Here is a 7,272-nt window from a genome sequence, read left to right as displayed (position 1 = left end):
GGGGTGATAGGGTCCCTCCTTTTCTGCCTTTTCTGGGTTGAAGGAAATTTCCCACGAGGGCAGTAACCTGGAAAAATAGTTTCTCTACTCTGTCATTCCCAAAACTGTCCATGGCTATGCCTGGAGCTTGTCTTCTTTGTAATCTCTTCTTGGAGTTGAGAAACTGGAAGGATAGGCTGAGATAAAGATAGGAAGAAAAGGTATGAGAGTGAGCAGTAGGAAAGACTTGGGAGTGGAGGACTGAAGATGAAAATGAGGATATGTGGAGGAATGGGACAGGATGGTGAGCAAAAGAAATAAGCAGGAAAAACGGAAATTAGGAAAAGGACATGAGAGGATGGGAGATGAGAAAGGATGAGAGAATTAAGGGTATCAAACTAGATGCCTAAGGAATGCTGATGAGGTCAAGGATGGGTGTAGAGAAAATGAAGAATGAATAGGAGGGGAGATAAGAATAAAATTCATCTATAGAATCACTTCCTATTAGCATATGGCCATGGGATAACTAGCACCTTTGATGTTGCTGTTGGGCCCCACCCCTCCAACCAGGAAAAGAAAAGTTTAAGTTTTGATGAAGGTGTAATGATAGAAGGCAGTTTAGGTATTCCTCTTCTGCTTCCTCTGGCTAGGAGATGATCCTAGAAAGACAGAGGGCAGGACTGACAGATGGAGAAGAGCGTGGGAAGATGTGTGTGCTGAGGCTTCATCCTCCATAAGCACACTGGGCCATCAAAATCAACAGCCTCCTTGCCTCTGGGTGCAGCGCCTGGTGACAGTCTAAAGAACACAGATGAAATCGGTCTTTCCTGATACTCTTGGGTCTCCAGACACTTTGGGGTTAAAGAGAATGAGCTTCTCTCAACGGGAAAAATTCTTGAGAATGACAACCATGAGTGTGGGCTGTAACCACCGCTCTATGACCTTAGAAAGTGCTTCTCTATGGCTGGACTTGTTCCATAAAGAACTGGGACGAGATCATCTCTCCAGGGTTCTTCACATTAAATGACCTTTGATATAATTTTCTAGGTGAACTTTTTTGTGAGGATAAACCCAGAAAACATTTTGAGAATACCACCACCACTTCCACCACTCTATCTACCCCATGACACTTTGCACTAATTTGTACACCCACTAAGTTATGACAGTGTCTGTTTACCACGTCCCTTTCATAAAGGGTTGTTATAAATAAATATCTTTAATTTTTACAAACTGAAGGTTGAGAAATGGCAGTATTTTTATTTGGATCTTTAATTCCAGTTAAAACTGCAGTTGGATATCTTTTCACATATTAAGTGGCCAGTTGTATTTCTTCTTTAAGAAGTGCATTTTGACAGCTTTTCTCTCTTTTCTGGAGGAGGCGATGGTGACCCACTCCAGTACTCTTGCATGGAAAATCCCATGGATGGAGGAGCCTGGTGGGCTGCAGTCCATCGGGTCACTAAGATTCGGACGTGAATGAGAGACTTCACTTTCACTTTTCACTTTCATGCATTGCAGAAGGTAATGGCAACCCACTCCAGTGTTCTTGCCTGGAGAATCCCAGGGACGGGGGAGCCTGGTGGGCTGCTGTCTCTGGGGTCGCACAGAGTAGGACACGACTGAAGTGACTTAGCAGCAGCAGCAGCCCTCTTTTGGAGGGCTGGATTGTTTATTAGGAAATTGTAACTGGCCAACCTTCACAAACAATGAAACTCGGCTTTGAATCAGCTCAGGTCCAGACTGAACAAAAGTGATCTAATCTTAGTGCCTAATAGATGCAAAATTAAATAATTTTTGGAGAAGAAGATATCATCCAGAGCCACGCAATAGAAATTTAATCTGAGCCATATACATAATTTAAAATTTTTAGAAGCCTCATGGTGACAAGACTGTTTCTGAGTCTGTAGCAGGGACCATTTTAAAGCTAAAATAAGCAAGTGAAATTAATGTAAATGATTCATTTTGTTTTATTCATATATCTAAATCATTATCATTGCAAATATAATCAATATTATTAAATTATAAATGAGATATTTTACATTCTTATTTTTCATACTGTCCTTAGAATCATGTATATTTTAAACTTACAGAACTTCTCATATGGATGCTAAATTTCATTAAAAATACTTGACCTGAGTCGTCTCGCAAGGCTACGATCAAGCCATCAGCCAGTGGTGTAACTGTCTCCAGGCCTGACTGAGGAAAGGAAAGCTTCCACATTCATTCACACGGTCACTGGCAGGACTCAGTTCCTTGCAGGTTAGGGGACGGAGGGCCTCAGGACCTCACTGACCTGAGGTTGGAGGCTGCCTCAGTTCCTTGACCCTAGGGCATCTTAAAATGTGGTGCCTTCCTTCCTCAGAGCTAGGAAAGAACCATATAGAAAGACTGAGAAAGAAAGCAAATAGGAGGTCCTCTGCTTGTGTACCCTCAGCAACAACCACTTAGCAGCCATATGCAGACAAATGTACTGCTTCCCTGATAGCTCAGTTGGTAACGAATCCGTCTGCAATGCAGGAAGCCCTGGTTCAATTCCTGGGTCAGGAAGATCCACTGGAGAATGGATAGGCTACCCACTCGAGGATTCTTGGGCTTCCCTTGTGGCTCAGCTGGTAAAGAATCTGCCTGCAATGCAGGAGACCTGTGTTCGATCTCCAGGTTGGGAAGATCCCCTGGAGATGGGAAAGGCTACCCACTCTAGTATTCTGGCTTAGAGAATTCCATGGACTATAGGAATCGCAAAGAGTTGGACACAACTGAGCAACTTTCACTTCACTTCACTTTATGCAGACAAAAGTGGGCTTCCCAGGTGGCGCTAGTGGTAAAGAATCCACCTGCCAATGCAAGAGACACAAGAGATGTGAGTTCAATCCCTTCGTTGGGAAGATCCCCTGGAGGAGGAAATGGCAACCCACTCTGGCATTCTTGCCTGGAGAATTCCATGGACAGAAGAGCCTGGAGGGCTATGGTCTATGGGGCTACAAATAGTTGGACTTGATTGAGTGAGTGCACACAAACACACACACACATATGCAGACAAAAGTGACTTTGTGGGGATTTGGGATCCAGGTAGGAGACTGGAAACTTGGTGGAGCTCACGATCAAGGAGCGGGGCTTCCCTGGTGGCTCAGTGCTAAAGAACCTGCCTGCCAATGCAGGAAACACCAGTTCGATCCCTGGTCTGGAAAGATCCCATATGCCGTGGAGCAACTAAGCCCAGGAACTGCCACTACTGAGCCCATGTGCCCCAACTACTGAAGTCCACATGCCCTAGGGCCTGCGCCCCACAAGTGAAGCCACCACAATGAGAAGCCCGGGCACTGGAACAAAGAGTAGCTCTCACTTGCTGTAACTAGAGAAAAGACCTCGCAACTTTCACAGAGGGAAAGGGAAGTTAAGAGGGCTGTGGTCAACAAAGGATCTATGGCTTTTCATTGGGTGAGTCCTTGCCAGGAAAGAAGAGGAGTCTTTCTTCCTCCAGACTGTCTCTGCAACAGTCACAGGGTGTGAGAGCTTGGCTATCTGCTGCAAATACAAATACTCCCCCATACCATTCACCCAGTGATCTTACCTTGCCTTACTCTACTCACTTTTCAACTCATCAGCATGCCTTAATTCTTAGCTCAGCTTTTACCATCTCAAGGAAGCCCTCCCTGAATTCCTCATCACTAACAATCCAGGCGAGTCCTCCTCCTCCTTCTCCCCAACCCACATGCTCAGAGTATAACCACTGCCTTCAGACACAGAAATAAGGTAGCCTCCCTCCTTGGTCCTTTATGAGGTCCTGATTCATGTTTGTAAAACAGTCTAAGCCACTAATAGGCATTCAGTCATTATCAGTGGGGCGAACTGAACCTCAGGTCAATTCAACTCTCCCTGTCTCTCAAAGTCTAGGTCAGTGCCGGCTCTGCTGATTCATCTGTAAAGGACTGCTCCCTCTTTCACACTCCAGAGCCCAGGGACTCATCTTCTCATCAGTAACTTCTCCTTTTCTATCCATTGCACTTGACATGAGGCTGGTGGAACCTAAGTAGAGATAGGGTCTCACAATTACCTCCCCCGCTTCTGCTTCCACCACCAATCCTGTCCATGAGCATGTGCTGATCACGCCTGAACATTTTGCTTTGAGTGCAGGGTAGAGTGGTTGCAAGGAGAGATGGGACCATGGAGTGAGGATCAGACACAGCATAGGATAGGGTGGGCTGTTCAGGAATGAGGTCTCTCCACAGGGAAAAGGAAAATAGGGGAAAGTCACAGTCAGTATTGCTTTGAGGGCTGAGAGAGCAACACTGATGTGGATGAGGAGGGTGTGGATGAGGCCATAGAGGACAGAGAGAGCCCAACACAAGATGAGGAGTGAAATGCAGGGCCTAGGGAATAGGTAGCCTCACCCAGGGCACCTGCAGTGGGGGTAATGCAGGTGTCTCCAAATGGCTCACAGGCAGCAGGTCCCCTAGAGCATGTCAGAGCTCAGGACCAAGAGTGTGTGAGAGAGGCCCCTCTCCAGGCCACAAGTGAGTATATTATGAAAGACTGGGATGGTGGCGTTGTGTTCCTATGGTCAGATAAGTTGAAGACTTTGATCCTGCAAAATTGTAGTGTTACTGCTAGAATGACCTTATTTATTGCCAAGGTTTATGAGGTCTCTGGGGACACTGGTTACACATAGGTGTCTTCTCCTCATCACAGAGGTATGAGCTCATTTTGAGCTGGATCTATGCTCTCATGGGGCTTCCTGGTGGCTCAGTGATAAAGAATCCACCTGCCAGTGCAGGAGACTCAGGTTCAGTCCCTGGGTAGGGAAGATTCCCTGGAGAAGGAAATGGCAACCCGCTCTAGTATTCTTGCCTGGCAAATCCCATGGAGAGAGGAGCGTGGCAGGCTACAGTCCATGGGGTCGTAAAAGGGTCAGACACGACTTAGTGACTAAACAACGAGTGTGTCCTCATCACTCCTGTATCCTGCATAGGATAACGCCTCGTACACGAATTGAAGCAATCTCCACTTCAATGTCTAGATTACCTCATGTTAACTTCTGGAAGGCTTTCCCTAAGAGGAGTCTTCCCAGCGCCCCATGCATGGCCTTCATCCTCAGGCTGTAGATGAAAGTGTTCATCATGGGGGTCACCACAGCATACATCACTGAGGCTACTGAGTCCTTCATGGAGTAGGTTTTGAAGGGCTGCAGATATACCATACCAAGTGTCCCATAGAAGAGGGAGACCACAGCCAAGTGGGAGGCACGGGTGGAGAAAGCTCTGTGTTTCCCAGACACTGAAGGTATCTGGAGGATGGCTCTGACAATATGGACATAGGACATGATCATGAACCCTAAAGGGGTGAAGAAGATGAGGCAGCCTGTGACAATCAACACTGTGTGACTGATGTGAATGTTAGAACAGGCAAGCTTCAGTAGGACGTACATCTCACAGAAGATGTAGCGGATCTTCCAGGACCCACAGAAGGTCACCTTGGTCATGAGGAGGGTGTGGATGAGGCCACAGAGGACAGAGAGTGCCCAACACAAGGTGAGGAGTGAAATGCAGAGCCTGGGGCTCATGGCCGTGGTGTAGTGGAGGGGGCGGCAGATGGCCACACAGCGGTCATATGCCATCGTGGCCAGGATGAGGTTGTCCAGAGTCACCATGGAGACCAGGAAATAGAGCTGAGTCACCACCCTCCGTATGAGATGGCTTTGTTCTGAGACTGAAGGTTTACCAGCATCTTGAGATTGTGTTGGTGATGAAGAAGAGGTCAGTGAAGGAGAGGCTGGCCAGGAAGAAGTACATGGGGGTGTGCAGGAGGGAGTCAGAGCCAATGGCCAGGATGATGAGCACATTTCCCACCACTGTGACCAGGTACATAAGCAAGAACATCCAAAACAGGACCCGCTGCTGCTCAGGATTCTCTGAGATCCCCAGGAGGAAGAACTCTGAGACTCCACTCTGGTTGCCTCCATGCATTTCTCCGACTGTCTGCAACATCAGCACCAACAAACGTTTGTTTACTAAGTTACTTCTATTAAACAAGGACATTCACATACACAAAATCAACTATTCTCTTGGCATTAAAATATCTTGGACTAAATTTTATAATATTTTAATACAGATTATCAACAAAGTAATAACAGGCATAAACATATAACATGGACAATGTGCAACTTCTAGTCATTTCAGCAACTTCTCAGCTCAGTTCAGTTCAGTCACTCAGCCGTGTCCGACTCTTTGTGACCCCATGGACTGCAGCACGCCAGGCTTCCCTGTCCATCACCAACTCCCAGAGCTTACTCAAACTCATGTCCATCCAGTTGGTGATGCCATCCAACCATCTCATCCTCTGTCGTCCCCTTCTCCTCCCACCTTCAATCTTTCCCAGCATCAGGGTCTTTTTCAGTGAGTCAGTTCTTCGCGTCAGGTGGCCAAAGTATTGGAGCTTCAGCTTCAGCATCAGTCCTTCCAGTGAATATTCAGGACTGATTTCCTTTAGGACTGACTTCTTCTCTGCCATACTTTAAAAAAAATTAATTTATTTACTTTAATTGGAGGCTAATTACTTTACAATATTGTAGCGATTTTGCCATATAGTGACATAAATCAGCCATGGGTGTACGTGTGTTCGCCATCCTGAATCCCCCTCCCACCTCCTTCCCCATTTCATCCCTCAGGGTCATCCCAGTAAACCGGCTCTATGTGCCCTGTCTCGTGCATCAAACCTGGACTGGCGATTCGTTTTACATATGGTAATATACATGTTTCAATGCTATTCTCTCAAATCATCCCACCGTCACCTTCTCCCACAGAGTGCAAAAGTCTGTTCTTTATCTCTGTGTCTCTTTTGCTATCTCACATATAGGGTCATCGTTACCATCTTCCTAAATTCCATATACATGCATTAATATAGTGTATTGGTGTTTTTCTTTCTGACTTACTTCATTCTGTATAATAGGCTCCAGTTTCATCCACTTCATCAGAGCTGATTTAAATGCATTCTTTTTAATAGCTGAGTAATATTCCATTGTGTATATGTACCACAGCTTTTTTTTCCATTCATCTGCCGATGGACATCTAGGTTGCTTCCATGTCCTAGCTATTGTAAACAGTGCTGCGATGAACATTGGGGTACATGTGTCTCTTTCAATTCTGGTTTCCTCGGTGTGTATGCCCGGCAATGGGATTGCTGGGTCCTATGGTCTGCCATACTTCTTATCTGCCATACTCGATATTACAGGAATAATGTCTATGTCTTATTTTAAATTCTACCATCTTACCATATTCTTGAAGTGCTTAAAGATTA

General features: G+C 45.9%; 1 pseudogene; it reads right to left on the bottom strand.

The window, feature by feature from the left end:
• Positions 1-5,002: 5,002 nt before the first annotated feature.
• Positions 5,003-5,942, bottom strand: LOC138084172 (olfactory receptor 1D2-like; annotated as a pseudogene).
• Positions 5,943-7,272: the final 1,330 nt, after the last annotated feature.

This window comes from Capricornis sumatraensis, chromosome 8 (genome assembly GCF_032405125.1).
Source record: "Capricornis sumatraensis isolate serow.1 chromosome 8, serow.2, whole genome shotgun sequence".
Classification (NCBI taxonomy): Eukaryota; Metazoa; Chordata; class Mammalia; order Artiodactyla; family Bovidae; genus Capricornis; species Capricornis sumatraensis.
The sequence above is the reverse complement of the archived record's forward strand: the minus strand, read 5'-3'. Positions and strand labels throughout refer to the sequence as shown.